This window comes from Falco cherrug, chromosome Z, assembly GCF_023634085.1.
Source record: "Falco cherrug isolate bFalChe1 chromosome Z, bFalChe1.pri, whole genome shotgun sequence".
Taxonomy (NCBI): Eukaryota; Metazoa; Chordata; class Aves; order Falconiformes; family Falconidae; genus Falco; species Falco cherrug.
The window spans coordinates 68,687,090-68,703,895 of NC_073720.1; positions in this window are offsets into that span (position 1 = coordinate 68,687,090).

Below are 16,806 nucleotides of genomic sequence, written 5' to 3' on the forward strand. Positions count from 1 at the left end.
GGTTAAATAGACGAGAGTTGCAGCCAATAAGATACTAGTAATAACAAAGTTAAGTACAGTTGGTGAAATTCTTCCCAGCTGAGGTAAAAATGGCAGACTACACTTTGGTTTTCATTTAGGCAGTGTTTCCCTGTAACTCTGAACCCAGCAATTTAGGGAAGAGAAACTTAAAAGATGGTTAATCTGGAAAAAGGCAAAAATTTGTATGAAGCATTACTCAGGAGGATGAAGTTGAACTCTGTTTAACCCAGGATCTTGTGTAATTGGGATTCCGTTACAGAAGACTGTACAGATTTCTACAGGATATTGATTCATTCTTAAATTTAATAGGGACTCTCCATAAGCCTCTCAAGGCATACACAGAAAACCGGTCACGTGCTGTGTTACAGTCTTCTACAGTAACCTTAGGAACTGTAAGTAAACACTTACTTTCCCACACAGAGCCTGATGCACTCAAAATGCACAGCAACAGTTGCAGTGGCTTAATTGTCCATTCTTCTAAAAATGTAAGGCTCACTTTTGCAATCTCATAAACTGTTTGGAAACATTGTGCCATTGCTAATCACGTGCATTGGTCAGGGATTTGACATGAAGTGGTTTGTGATTTGTTTTACATTTTGGAGAAATTTGAAGTTATAAGCTGGATGATAGCCCTAGAAAATTAAGGCCTTTGATATGAATGTAAAGGACTTTGCTTGATCTTGTTGTATTTTATTGCCATGTAATTATTCCTGAATCACAAAACACAGAGTTCCTTCCTATTTTGCACAAAGTATTTTCCTGCGTCCTCTTTCCAGTATTGACTGAAGTCAGGAGAAAAGCATAACTTATGTTTTCTTCACTATGTAGAACTTGTTTCATTTAGGAAATCAAATAATGGAATGTCTCAGAAGGCTTAGAAAACCTGTTTTGTGCTGATTTGAGTGAGCAGACATGTTTGATTCTGGTTCAGTAAATATTAGATCAAGCTGTTGTTTTATCAAAACTGGTTTCCTTGTTGACAGTCTCAAACATTAGTGAGAACTCTGCATCCAGTCCCTCCAAAACAGTTGCAATATGTTGGTAGTGTTCTTTCTTGTTCCCACCTCTACCAGACTGATATTTTTATGACTTCTTATTTCACTCAGAAATGATATTTGTAGAGGATATATACTTCTTTGTTCTTTAAATTTTGTCCTAGTGGAAAACCTTGCAAGGTAAGTTACAGACATCAGGTGTCTTGCTGAAACTGGGTAAACGAGATTTGACTCCAAGCTCTCTCCTTCTTTACAAGCCAGGTGACATAAAGCACAAAAGGTGCCTGCAGTGAACGGCATGACTGTGCAGGCCTTCTGTTGGCCGACAAGATGGGGCAACCTCCCATTTAGGATTTTATTTTTAGCAGCTGAAAAGGGGTGCCCATTGCCAGCCTATGTAGAGCTTCTAGAGAAACCTTTATAGGTGTTTAGAAGGACAGTACATTTGTGATCCCGTAACATAGTAAGTCCCATTTGTTTTGGAGGGCTTCCTTCACAATGAGATTCTTTCTACCAGCAAAGGTGGTTTTCACAACATGCCTTGCAGATGGGAAGTGTTTCTTAAAAGCTACATTTCATATGTTTTAAAAATTAACAACATTTAGGAATAAGAAAATCCCAATAATTTTGAAGAAATCTCAATGAGAGCAGAAATTTTTCAGGGTGGGTGTGGGAGTGTGTGTGTGTGGCATGGTGTATGTGTATGTATGTGTGTGTTTTGTTTATTTTTTACCTGGCTTTCACTTCATTATCCATGCTGGTAGCTCAGACTTCTGATGGAATGTGTTAATTTTATTAAGACCTCTAACTACTCTTTGAATTCAGTAAGATATCACATAAAAAATAATCCATATAGTTTTTATGCATAGTAAAAGTGATAGGCATCAAGAAGAGAACTATCTAAGCAGGGACCCACCCTCAGACACACCTGTCCCTCCATATTTCCTAAACTCAGCAGGTATTGCAGCTAAATTGCTGCTTGAAGCCTGCTTTTATTTCATAAATTCAAGGAAGCAAATGGTAAAGCTCCTTTTCTTTGTTTCAGACCAACTTGCTCTGGCCTTCTAGCTCTGGATGTAGAAGATGCATTTAATTTCTGCATTTCTTACTGTTACCTGCTACCTGGAGACTTTCTGATTCTGATCAATAACCAAAGAAAAATTTCAATGGAAGGTTTTCTCAGACTTCGTTGATGTCTTTCTTATAGCCATTCAGCTTCATCCATATTGATCTTTAATCTGTCTTTGGCCATGGTCATCTGAGAATCCTTTCTAAAGTCCCCGCTGGATCTCTGTTAAATACGAGAACTGTACTACTGCCAGGGCTATGAATAAGTCTGACTTGGGTCAGGATCATCTGTCCTCCTCACGACCTTCGAATCTTCCTCTTCACCAGACATAAAAAATTAATGAGTCCACAGATTCCTTTTCCTGACTTTTCCCACACTTCCTTGTAGGTGTCTGACTAGTTCCCACCGCAGGAGATCTCTCTCCCTTCCACCACATGAACTGTCCCTCCAGGCTGTTCTTGAGCCTTCCCAAAGCACCAGCCTTCCTCAGTAAGAAGCCATCTTCAACCCGTTCATTTGTGCATTGGACAGAGCAAGAGCAGGGCTTGCAGTTAAATGGTGCATGAGACATGCTGTGTCCAGAGAGATGAGCCCAGACAACACCATGCACGTTCTGTAAGAGCATGGAAAGGATCCAAGCAAATTCAGTGTGTGAGACTCACAAATTCAAAACTGAGTGTGAGATGAGAAACCAAGCCAACAGGATTATTGTGAAGGAAAGTAAACAGTTAAGTTCCGACTTTGAGCCTGGGTGTCTGAGTGAAAATCTGTTTGCTTTATGATTAAGAATGTTCTTTTCAGGTGTTTGAGAGGGGAATGTGAAATTCAGCAATAGAAAGATGAATCAGAGTTTATTGTGGTTATTTGTGAATTCCTACTGCATAGTGTAAGATAACAATACCCCAAAACCTGAATTGCTCCACACCGAGGAGGCCAAGCAATAACATCAAGGCAAGCTTCCTTCTGCACATACAGATGTATATGCCTTGAAATCATGGATCAATTTCCCTGTAAAGAAAGAGTTAAAAAGTTATGCGAGGGAGCATATGGGCAGAGAAATGAATATACAGTTCAGTGACTAAGAAAGAGGATTATTGTGGGCTGCTTGATAAAAGGCAGTTGATCTTTGTGGAAGATAATCCTTGAAAATAACAAACATGAAAGATATTTATGAGAAGGATATGAGATGTATAAAGATGATACCAATTAGGTCAGTCACTTGGCTTAAAAATACAGAGCATATGTCCCTTAAATGTATGAACTTCTAACATTCACAATAACATAGTATTTCTATTAATTCTGTGTTAATTGGAGCAACAGATGACTGAATAAATTTTAGCACGTTTAAAATTTATCACTAACTTAGATGTTAGTAACCGCAACTCCTAGGAGCTTGGAAAATACAGAAAACTGCCATGAGGATAAGTTCAGACACAGAGACACTCAAGTAAAAAGAATGTGAAAGAAATAATCCATTAAAGAAATTTTCAGGTGGGTAGTACAACAAATAAGATTACCAACTACTGGAAAACTACCTGCAGTGTGTTAAATTAATAACCATTGTCTTGTCTCATGTCAATCTAAAAAATATTTTTTTGCTGTTGTGTCCTGAAGCACAAAGTTTTGTAGTTTAACAAGACAGCCTGAGTCAAATGCTCAGTAAACATTAAACCTTAAAAGTTCTTAAATCTCTTTGTCCTCAAACTCTGCTGTTGATTCTGCTTTTACAGTCTCCTCATTTTCAGTGTCCACCACCCCCAAGAAAAGAAGGCCCCAAAAAATTATTTTGGCAGCTAAAGTGAGATTACATACTATGTCCTGTCCTTCAGCACCAAGGTTGCAAGTTTCTTCTATGTTTTTACCTTGAAATTATTAGGAACCTGAGTTTGCATCTCTGAGAAGCCCAAGACCAACCTGAATGTGAAGGGAATTGTTCTCCATATATTTCACACCTCACTCAAGCCCAGAAATGGGGCATGTCTACTTTCCTGCAGGATGCTGGCTCAGAGGCTGCTCTCAAAACACACTTGAACATGTGCCATTTGCAAAAAGGCCATGTATGTGGGCGGCGGGGGAAAGGGACATGGTAAGTGTGGCTTTCAGACAGAATAAGAAAGCATATCCTTTTTCCAAAAATTACTCCCCCCTTTATTACAGATCTGTTTAATGTAGGATAAGAAAATGATAATTGCATTGGGGCTGAGACACGGTTATTACCAGCCAGTTATGTACTCTTTATTTGCCGCTAGAGCTGTTTTGAGGAAGCATTTTCATTAAAATGGTGGAGGCAGTAGAAATACAAAGTATTGCAATACTCCACTGTTCATGACTGAAATGCTGCATCATCTGTCTTTGACCTGGACCTGTATTTGGTGTTGGTGAAGCTGGGCAAAACACACTGAACTCTTTTTCACCCATTACATTGGTTTTATTATTGGCAGTGTTTACCAGCTCAAGTCCTCAAATAGCCATATAACATATAGTCTTTTGTATGATGCCACACTTTACTTTCTCATCTGTTCTTGTTTTCATATAGGTCTTTTTCTTTTTCTTACTGAACACTGTCTGCCTGGCAGTAGTATGAGGCAGCAACATCCCCTCCGTTTACATAGCAACATTTAACCTGCTCAGTAAGGGAAAAGACAATGTTTGCTTGAAATGCAGATGCACGTGGTGTAACGGAGGTTGTGTGACACCTCTGTAGGATTTCAGTGGGAACCTGAAGTGCATCCAGAACTCATGGTGCTTGAAGTCAGAGAGATAAAGCAAAATCAGTTATTACCTCTTCAGGACATGGATCCCTGCACTTGTGTGTAACAAAAAATTTCAGTTGTTATTAGAAAGGTTATTCTTAGAAAGGTTATTCCAGACTAGGTAGGGCTGGGTGATTAATTCAGTTTTGTCATGCTGACTGAATGGGAGGAACTGCTGACTGAACAAGGAACAGAAATTGATTAAAGTCTGACTGAAACAGAACTACTTTCTGCAAAGCAAAGCAAGAACTGCCACCACACTAATCTGGATTTCCCTCAGAGCAAAAATTTTGCATATTCCTCACTAATACCTCTTTGTTACTTCCAGATTATTTAGCCCCATTCTTCTTTTTCTTTTTAACTCTTAAATTAGGTCCCGTTTTCAAATCTGTGAGTTGAAATGTTCTGTTTTGAAACAGGGGAACAAATGGGGACCATTTCCCAATGGAATACATGCTGAAAAGCAAATTGTTGTGAAGTTTAAAAAATCTTCCTATGCTTTTTTTTAAGATACATTTGGATAAATTAACTCATAATCTGTGAATACTTTTTTCTCCCTGTGCTACTCCTTTTTCCAGTGAAGTGACGATATATTTGAACATTTTGTCCATCTCTGCTCCAGCCACTTGCTTGCTACATGCAAATCTGAAAGCCACTTAAGTATTATCTGTGGTTCCTTGTTTGTTGGATGTGGTGCAGGGCAAGAAAAGAGAAACCTTACTTGAAGAGCTATGTGTTAGTTTTTACTAATTTCCTGCAAAGGCTTAGCCTCAGCATATCCATTGAATCACTCCTACTTGTATATATTATTCCTGGCTTGATTGTTAGCACTCCTGCTGCACAGTACTTTAGAAGATTCTCAGTTTATTGATCTTCAGGGAAACCCCTAGATTTCCTTTACTATTATTCATGGGGATTTCCCAGCCTGCTGCAGAAAAACAAGGATCAAAGTGCTTTACATGCTGTTGGATGTCTTCATAACACTTAAAAGCTTAAGGAAGTGAGTGGCTATAAATAGAACTATTGAAACGATAGAAGTGGGAGGAATACAGGCATATTTTATGAACTGTTTTATTAAAATAGCATTCATAAGACAGCTTACAGCTTTAGTTTTTGCTATACAAGAGGGAGTACCGGAAAACAAAAGGAAGTGAATTGGTAGTTTTATAACTGTACTTTTTCTAGCAAAGTAAGCAGGAGAGAGAGGGTAACATTAGGGAGATGTTTGAAAACAAAATTAATTAGAGATAAGTCTGCACGTGCTGTTTGACATCTACCTGTGTAATCAGCCTATTTAAGGACAAAGTATTCAACAACATAGGTCTTTCAAGCCAAACTGAGAGCATTGGGCTGCAGTGTGGATTTGTGTCTGCTTTGTTGGTTGAATACAACAGGAGAACAGCCGAGTTCTGCAGTTTGCTGGAGGGTTCAGGAATCACAGACCTCCCACCTATACATTTGGAGTGCCTGGCCCTGCCTTCTATAGCTCACCAAGCCTTTAAAAGAAATGGCATGTATACTCACACATACATTTCCCTAAAATGTAATAGAGAAATGCCATACCCAGAGAATATATTTTCACATGTAGTGGGTAACTGATAGTTTGTTTTCCAATAGCAGCAATGGTGGAAATGTTGACTTTCAATGACTGCCAAAAGACATTCATATGCTGTAGAAATAACTAGGGTAGAAAAATAAATAAGCATAAACTTTGACAGAACCTATTTGCATACCATTAACCAGTCCATGACATCTCTGGATTTCAGATTATTTACCTATTGGAACTTGTGTTTGGGATGGGTATCAGTTACAGTGAAAGTAAATTAATACTTAAATATTTAAATAAATAAATGTGTCAGCGTATTTACAATCCAGTAGGGGTGGAACTCTCTCAGGCAAAATGCAGATATACAACGTAATTGCTTATGCATTTAGAACAAAAGTAAAATCATGATAAAAGGAAAAGTCCATTTCCCACCAAAGTTTGATGTGAGTGGGACAGATCACATCTCCAAAAGTAAGCAGGTATGTAGTATTATGCTGTTTTTACTCCCTGCTAACTTCAAACTTGGCTTTTTTTCCAGTGAGTCTTATCATATTTTGGTATTAAATTAAAAAACAAGGAATGGTGCCTGCATACAGGTTTGATGAAAAATAACTATAATAATCATCTTTCAGGTTTTCAGCAGTTTAAGGATGGTTTCAGTGTATCTGAGAACTGTGCAAAACCTCATTTGTTCGCCCTTGAATAACACATATGTATCCGTAATCATGTCTAACTTTTTAAAACATGAGGGTTTTGGAAATGAAAGAAACACAGCATCTTTGAGTCTAGATAAAAATCTGTCTTCATGAGGGCTGGAATTCATTGCAGTCTGCCTGAACTTTGTTGAGTTAAATGTTAGAAAAGAAATGTTTGTTTATATATTTAGGAATAAAAGCAGCAAATATTGAGTGACTTTTTTGGTGCATTTTGAGAATAATAGGCCAAGTAAATCTTAGCAAGTCAGATTTTAATGGAGTTAATCACGGGATGAGATTTTTTCTCTTGTGTTTGAGTCCTAAGTTCTATATATTTAAGTAAGAAAAGATTAAAGTTCTGTGCTAAAGTATTAGTGGAATTATGCAGGAGCTAATTGTATATATATAGTGAAAGTGAGAGCTTAAAATAATGCTTATTTTTTATTTAATTGTTTAATTTAACCACAAGGAATTCTTGTACATGCATTTCTCACTGACTTTGCTGTTTGACTTGGTGTTGTCTTCTGCTATGTGCATGGCCCTGTGTTTGCATGTTTGAATCTCTTGTATAGATTTCTGCAGGCACAAAGCAAACCAGGCTGACCTCTGTCTGAGATGCTTTGTTCTGAGCCTTTATCTCCTTGACTGCTTGTATTTAGACTATGGATGGTGTTGGAGTGCCTGGAAAGGGTCCCAAAACTCTTGGGAAAAGAGGTACTAATGCATAACACTCGTTCTTTTTTAATTTTGGCCTTTGAGGTTTTCTTTTAATTCCCTGGTCATGAGCATCTTGCTTTGCAGGATAGATTGAGGGAGATGGCCTGGTACAGATCTATCAACAAAGAAAATAAAACCATGGAGGGCCTGAATTATGATGTGGCTTTGAGCTTTTCTGTGTCTTTGTTCAAGAGACTGCTTGGGACAGAGATGCCTAAGAAAGCAAAATATATAGCATTTTCCCAGGCTGTGGCGAGATACTGGAATGAGCCACCCCAAGGGCCTCTACCCAGAAGTGACAGAGGAACAGGGGACTCTCTGCTTTGGCTCATTCCCGTTCCTAACAGTGTCATTTAGGCCCTCAGAGCTCTGCAGTAGTGAAGCAGTGATACCTCAGGGCTGCCTCTCCATGGTGGCACCCTCTGAGGCTGCTGTCGTGGACAGTAGTGACATTGCCAGACTTGTTGTCTGCTGAGGGGGACTGGAGATGGGAAGAAGACCTCTCCCTTGTTGTAATGGCGGTTCCTCTGTGCAGAAATGCACATACGAAATACACTGCTCATGTGAGACTAGGCTGTGAAATATGCATGCATTCAGATGTTGTTCTAATGCTTAGTCTTCAGAAACTATGAAAACAAACCTCCTCGCTTCTTATGAGTAATGTAAATAAAGTGGAGGGAAAACTCTCATCCTTTAAACTAAAGGCTTCATTGAGACCAGTCTGGACAGCTAGCACAAAGCTTAGCAAAGCAAAGCTGTCTGAGCCTGACAGCTGCCTGATTCGCTAAAAGGTGAGCACTGAAATTGTCACAGCATTGTACCTCATTTCCTGGAAAGCTGGGCTCCGGGATGTGTCATTTGTTGTCATCCAGGTTGTTTGCTTTACACTTTGACCTGGAGAATGATGTAGCAACAGAGTCGGTACGTCTTCTTGCCACCTTTCTACCTGTCTCCCAGTGGTGGAACAGGGGTTTACTGGGTCACACCATGTGTTTTCCAAATGCCAACGCTAGATGGTGTCCCCAAACCTTCCGAAAAACCATTCGGCCTAGTCTTGGCTTGGGGATCTCAGAAACAGCTTAAAGTGGTGTGATGTGATTGGTGTGATTGATGTGATGTGATGATGTGTGTCTTTGCCTGTGTCCACGTGTTTTCATCCCCACACACTATTTATGTGCTTAGTTAATGGCATGTGAAACAACTTTCTTGGTTAGCCCCTGGTAATAATTATTTTAAGCAGGCACATGCTTTTTGTTTCCTGTTTTCCCTGAACACCCACACGGAACTGGAGGACAGTTGATTTGAGGGCATGTTAATGATATTTCCAGAAGGCACAACAGAAGCTAACAATTCTGGTTCCAAACAAGTGAGCACTCTCCATGTAACGGGCAGTTCTCCTAAAGCAAGTTGCCTCCTTGAACTTCACGGCAGTGTTTTTGTGCTTGTATCTTTGCCAGACTGGGAACTGCATGTCCACAAATGTCTCTCTAATCTAATGTTTTCTGCATCATGCTGAATATAATGGGAATACACAACTAAGGCTTCATTCTGCTTATACCTGAGAAAACCGTATGTAACTTCATTTGTCAGAGGAAAATCCACAGGCATGCTTGCATCTGAAAAATTAGATAGGAAGGATTTTTCACCCTGGTTTTATAATGCTTAGGGTGTTTGGTTGGAGGGGTTTTTTTTGTTTGTTTGGTTTTGTTTGTTTTATTTTTGGTGTTCAGCAAGCAGCATGGAAATTGCCGGAAGATATGCAAAGATGCAGTGTGGATAAATGAGGAATAGACACTAAGCTTGCACTCTTGCTGCATCTTTCCCGAAGGTGCAGCACCTTTTAAAGAGGAGCCAGTTCAGTCTTTAATGCTTGCAAAAATCCATCCCCTGTAATTCAAGGAACCAACCTGGACCAGTAAAATCAACTGTCTGATTTCCTTGTGCAGACAATGAGCAAGGGAAGACAAGCATTTCCAGCAGGTGATCCTGAGGACAAGCTTAACTTCTCTGAGCACAAGGGGGGAGCCCAAAGTTTCCAATTTAGCTGGCATGAAGTCATTCAGTGGGTGCGTAAACTGAAGTGAAATGACTGCCACTCACCTCATTACTCACCACAGGATGTGTTTGTTACCGATTCTGGGCTTTACCGTCTGCTAGTACACTAGAACTGTAACTGCTGTTGCCTTTTGAGCAAATATTTCAAGTTTTTTGCAAGACTTTGTACTTAGTGGCTTTCTTCAAGCCTTACTTCCTGCAAAAAGGACAGTGTGACATAATATCTTTTTTTCCCCTCTTCAGTTGATTTCTAGAAAGAAAAGGATAATTTCAAGTTTTTGTGATTGATTTGGAATGTCTTTTAATATTTGAAAGACAACAGCTGGCAGCCAATGTACTGTGAGCGCTGTAACGTTCCACATCCCCTTGCAGCCTGCTATGCCACCAACACCTCACCCCACCTCTGCCAAATGTTCCAAGCGCCTCCTGCAGCACCCTGCAGGATCTCATCCTGAGGCTGGCTGAGCCCAGGACCACACTGTGAGTCTGCCTCATTCATCTGGGAGCTCTGCTGGTTGCACAGCCCTGCAGGAAGTGATGGGAAGAGACTGACAGAGGTTAAAGCACAGGTAGGTCCTGTCCTGAGCAGTGGATCGCTAAGGCCAGCACAGTAGGTGGCACATCTGCACTTTCATTAGCATCTTCATGGGCTTCTCTGCAGTTGTCTTGTAAACTGCAGGACTTCACCTGCTGACTCGTGCAGTGGTGGAGGTGGGTGACACCTCTGGACAAAAGGCCAAAGTCATGCCTCCAGTGTCCATGAAACACAGCAGTCAGCAGTCGGGTCAAGTGTGTTTTGTTCAGTTTTTGCCCCTGTGTGAGGTTTACACTGGCTGGCATGCTGAGGGCACCCTCTCCCATTCCCATGTACCATGGTCACGCACGCCTTTCACATGCATGCTCCAGGTGCTTCAAAGGGTGGCTGATTCCCCAGCTGCTTGTGGTCAAAAGGTGAACCATGCTGAGGCCAGGGCTGATGCCAGCTGACTTCAACCCTCCTGCTGTTTGTATAGGCTTGCTCTTGGTGCTGCAGGGTTAAACTCCATCCATGAGCATTACTTGAATGAGATAATTGTTCTGGACCTCAAGGGGAGATGAAGTAACTGCTGTAAGGAGAGGAGGCTAATGGGCTGTGCAGCTGCTTCCCCTGACAGCGCTAACTGCTGATGTTAGCAACTACAGCTGGTTTATATCTCCAAGGTTAAGGACATGTTGATCTTTAGGGTTAGATTTTGGGAAGATAGAAAGTGTGAACATGGGTAATTTATTTCAGTTTTAGAAGGTGGAGTCAGATTAAGTTGGGAAAGCAATGTGGTTTGATCATAGCGTACTTGGGATTAGAAGGTATTGATGTCGTCTTGGAGGAGATGACTGTGCCAAGACACTGGTAAGGACCGGCAGCCACCTTAGGGAGAGGGAAGGCATGAAAGAAAAAGGAGAACAGTCTTCACTTACATTCCTATCAAAAAGCTGTTTTCTTACTGCCCTCTCTTCCAAATGAGTAGGAACGGTAGGTAAACTCTAAGGCTAGGATTACAGTCTGGGTTATTAAAGTGCTCTGGAAAGTGGAGGCATCCCTAATTCAGGAATGTTTCTAGTTAAGATCGCTGAGCAATGGTCATACTTGGGCTGATCAAGTGTGAGCTATTTCTCCTTTGAAAGGGAGGACCATGGGGAGATGCAAGGAGGGGGCTGGAAGGTATCCTGGTGATAGTGGTGTGGTGTGACCAGGGTAACCAGGGGAGTCATGTCACCATAATCCCTTCTGGAGTTAACAGCTTACTCAGTGGGTTAAGCCTGGGGTAGATTTAGGGTTTAGGAATGGGAAAAACACAGAGATAGGACCAGACAATTTTAGGAGTGGCACCAAAGAAGGTCTTTGGGATATTCTCTGCAGTGAGCCAGCTCAGCAGGCCCTCACTGATGCTTTTATCAAAGCTGAATATAAGTGAGCACCGGACATTGTTGAGAAAAGTCTGTACTGTGGTCAAAAAGGGCAAGCAGCCCCTGAAAGAGTTTGCTGGCTCCTGTTTCTTTCTGCACTTAGTAGTTACAGTTGGGCCAAACTCTTATGAGGGTCTATTACAGGAAGAAGTACGGAATTACTTCAGGAGTGTGTCTTAGATGTTGCCAGGATGCTTGAGACTGGTTTGAGGCTTGTTTTTTGACTTGTTATGGCCTTTCTTTTGGTGGAAACTGGGTGCAAAACTCTTGCTGTCAGAAGGTTTCACTGGGAGACAACTGTGCTGCACACAGTTTCTCTCTTTTTACCTATTACTTTTCTGCTTATTTCATGGAGCTTATAGACATTGTTATGATAGTGGAAATTTAGCACTCTTAATTGTTAAGTACATACATTAATCACCACGCTAGGAGTACTACGTGTGAAAGACATATGCACTTGTGAGTCTGAGTTACTACACATTGCACTAAGTTCTTAAGAAACCTTCAGAGAAAGCATTGTAAGCAAAATAAAACCAAGTATGGTAGGACAAGCAAGGAAACATCATTAGGAGAATTTTGTTGGACTTCTAGTTGGTGATATCATCATGCAACATAGATCACCAAATCTTTCCATGTTTTACTTTTTTAAGTCACCAGAACACCTGCAGGTGTTACATTTATGCTTCTGAAGATATTGTTAGAATTTGATAATTAGAAATTAATTACCCACAATAGCATTATTTAAGCATCAATATGTTGTGGTTAGAATTGCTTGCAAAAAGTAGGAATTGTTTGAGTGTTGTTTAATTTTTTTTTATTAGAATTTGAGCAAGCTTTTTGATTGATAAAACATCTTAATAGATTTTAAAGACATGTTTTGCTAAATATGTGTATGCTGGCTGTGATTTGAGCAATTCCAAAATAAGATATTTTTTATAAATAATTCAGAATATGGATGACTTGTATGCGTGAAAAATGGACTTCATCCATGCAAGGAACATTGTTTATACAGCTACTTGCAATATCTCCTTTTGTCAACACAGACAGAAAGGCAAAACCTGTAACTGAATTGGAGGCTGTAAAACAGCATTATTTAGCTTCTTTGCTCAAGAGAATTGAGACAGTATGTCTTCTTTGTCTGACAACAAAATTGGAAGTTTCTCACTTCTCATAGTAATGGGGCTCAAAGAAGTGCTTTATTTACATTTGTGAAATGGGTCTGTTCTGCTGTGCTGAAATTTCCCCCATATATTACACTCACATCCTGGGAAAATACATTTCCAAGCCTAAGTTATGAAACTAACTTCAATTCTTGTATTTTGAACTCTTAGGCTGTTCTTGGTAGGTCTGTGCAGGTTCACAAAGACAGGCTTATCGGTCATGGGCAAACAGAAATAATGGGTGAAATGTTCCCAGTTACATATTCCTCCAGACAGTCACAGGTGGTCCCTTTTTTGAGTGAGAAAAATGTAAATAGGATTTATACTTTTTTTCTATCTCTTAAGTCCACATGTTTGCAGATTTGGCTTATCAATGTGTGGATTAACAACAGACAGAGAGACATTCTAGAAAATCATTAAAGACTCATCAGGAGTTGTGTGTATGTGTCTCTAAATACAACCGTACAGAACACAGTGACCTGAAAAGCCTTACCATCTGAATTATCAAAAGTTAGATGAACTAAGAAAAGAATGAAAAAGAAATATTAAGAACTCTGAGGTCATTACAATGGATTCTCAATTGGAAAAAAGCCAATAGGGAAAAGGTAATTCTTCATTAAAAATGTCCCATAACTCAGTTCTTGTTTCTCTGTGTAATTTCAAGAGAGATAAATAAAATGCTTACATTACACCTGGCTAGAAATGTAAGTAAAGAGACATATTCTGCCCAGCAGTGCCCAGTGAAAAGACAAGAAGAATAGACACGAGGTAAAACACAGGAGATTTTACTTAAACACAGTGTTTTTTTCACTATAAGGGTAATTCAGCACTGGAGCAGAGTGGCCATCAGAAGTCTGTTTTGGAAACTCAGCATGTGCTCCATCTGGCTTTATATTAGTTTGCAAATCTGGACTTTGGCTCCTTGATCGCTAGCTTATTTTGAAAAAACATACTGCAAAACTGCTGTTTTCCCAGAGTTGCATGGGAATTGAGCTTTACAGTGCAGTCCTGCTTTGAACTAAGGTGCACATTTTTCAGGCATGCTCTAATGGCTTGGTGTGCTGGCTCCAAGTGTAAACTGCTACTTGATCCAAGCTTAACTCCAACGAAAAACATTTTTTCCCCATGCTACTTTATCACCTGATGTTGTGACATTTGAAACTATTAGCTGATTACTTTGGGCTTTGTAATTTGTTCAGAAAAGCTGTCACAGCTGCAGGCTCAGCCAAAAGGGTCAGATTTATTGTATTTCAACATTTTCTTCTAGATCTGTTTTCTCAGAAGAGTAACAAATTGACTCCTTCATTTCATTTTCCATTAAAAACTCCATGATGTCCACTCAGCACATTAATAATTTTTGTAATTACAGAATTACAAGGTGAAGAGGGTATTTTCCCACACACAGTTATGTCTTTGTGTGACTGAGCAGAAGTACTGTGCAATGATGTCATGGTTTCAAAGTACAAAGTATTTATGCTGGTTGAAAAATAACTTCTAACATTTTTTAGGGTGGTTAGAAGTATTACATTTGAAGAAGGCCCTTGCTTCAATGCTGTGGGATACGTTACTCACCACCAGGGTCAGTATGAGCAACTTTGTACCTTAAACATGAACATTTTAGAAATATTTCATTGTTAAATTCATGTTCCCAGTGGAGGGATGTCCATCACCAGCAGGCAGAGTCCTTGGGAAGTACCTTTGCCAAATGGTGCAGGTGTGCTCCTGGCTCTCACCCCTGGTGAGATGTGGGCAGGCCTGCACCATGGGAGCGGGACAATGTGGGAACTGCTGCCTCATCTTCCTCCCAGGTCATTCAGATCTTTCATGTTCACATCCAATTTCTTGGTGTGTTTTCTTGGGAGGGGGGGACCTTGCCTAGTAGATACCTTAAAATCACTTGTGTGCAAGCCGCTGAGACCAGAAGGTACCATTGGTTTCTTAGTTTCCAAGTCTGTAATCCATGAATCCAGATTTCTGAAATGCAAGCAGAATTGGGTTAGCAGGTACAATATGATGTTGGTAAAAACAGAATTCCATGTGTTTTAATAGACTGGCGCTCTGTTTTTCACAGGGAAGTTAGGCTTCACGCTGTGGCATTTCCATAAGCCAGCTTTCAGTGACTGGGCTGTAGTATCACATGTGGGAATTCAGGTAATGTGAGAAGTTGCTGGAAATGTTCTTTTAATGAGAACTGTACACCTGTGCTTACAGAGAGAAATTTGATCAAAGGGTAACAACGTACACTCTCAGAGTAGTATGCTGGTTGTTGTGGAGGGACCCTGGGACTGCTTCTCAGCTTGTTGTTTCAATTGCAGATCGGGGTGCTCCACTGAGGTCAGTGGTGTCACATCAGTGGAAAGGTAGCCTGAGAGGACAGTCAGAAGTTAAAGAACTTGTCAGATCCACATGAGTCATCCTGTGCTTAGTCCACTGACTCATTTGTGCTTTCCAGTGTGACTATCTTTAGTGTGTTTTAAGCACAGACACTAAAACAACTATCCCACTTCTGCAGAAATTCTTGGCTCTGAATGAATTATAAAACTTGACAACAGCTCTGGACATACTCAGTTTTTTCCCTTGCACTTTGGAAATAAAACCTGTTACATCCTGTGGTAAATATACTGAAGGGAAAAGTTAAGATACACAAAATAATGGCTGAAGGAATAACCAGCCACAATTGAATAGCATAGCATGCAGTTAAGTTCAGTTTCTGATTCAGGTCATTAGCCAATGATCAGTTAATAAATGAGCTTAACTTAAATGGCTACTGTTGTTATCTTAAATACCATAATTAATTTTTATTTTCCATAAATCTGCTAATGGTTTCTGGCAAGAGTTTGTTGAAGTTTTGAATGTGCCCGGGAGTGAAATGTATTGCATAGTTTGGTTGAACAGGTTTCAAACTAAGGCATAAATCAGAGAATGGGAAAGGTAAGTGGGAAATTATATGTGGATTAAAGGAAAGGAAAAGGAATTAAGAAGACTTAGGAGGAGTGGCTGAGGTCACTCTGTTCAGCCTGGAGAAGAGAAGGCTGAGGGGTGACCTCACTGCAGCCTACAGCTTCCTCTAGGGGGGCAGCGGAGGGGAGGTGCTGATCTGCTCCCTCTGGGGACCAGAGGTAGGGAATGAAGCTGTGTCAGGGTAGGTTCAGGTTGGACATGAGAAAAACGTTCTTCACTGAGAAGGTGATTGGTCACTGGAACAGACTCCCCAGGGAAGTGGTCACGGCACTGAGTCTGTCAAGAGTTCAAGGACTGTCTGGATGACATTCTTAATTGTATGGTTTAGTTTTATGGTAGTCCTGTGAGGAGCAGGGAGTGGGACTCAATGATCCTGAAGGACCCCTTCCAACTTGAGATATTCTAAGACAAAAACCCTCTTATCATACTCTGTGGATTAGAATTAAGAGTTTCCTGTAAAAGTGGGCAAGATAAACTGATTTCTTTTTTTCATACCACTGTAAGAGGAAAACTATATTCTGAGACTAAGATATGTGTGTGCATACATCACTGAGTTGAACATAATGTAGTGAATTTCACAGCTTAGGGTGTAATACTAAAATAGAAAGTCCAACATGTTATTGACATATGACTAGTTTTCTTCCAGTTTTAAATATTTCACAGTAGACCGAGGAGATTTGATGTCAGGAAAAAAAAAAAAAAAAGTCTTTTGACCTTCACACAGAAGCTCTCTTCATAGTGAAAGAATCTGACTACACTGACAACTGCAATTTTCTGTTTCCAGCTTCTCATAACAGAAGCTGTTCTTGCTGTATGTCAAAGCTGTGTCCCCTGTAAGCCATCACATTCTAATTATCAAATGTCTCTATTATGTAGTCATAGGATACCAG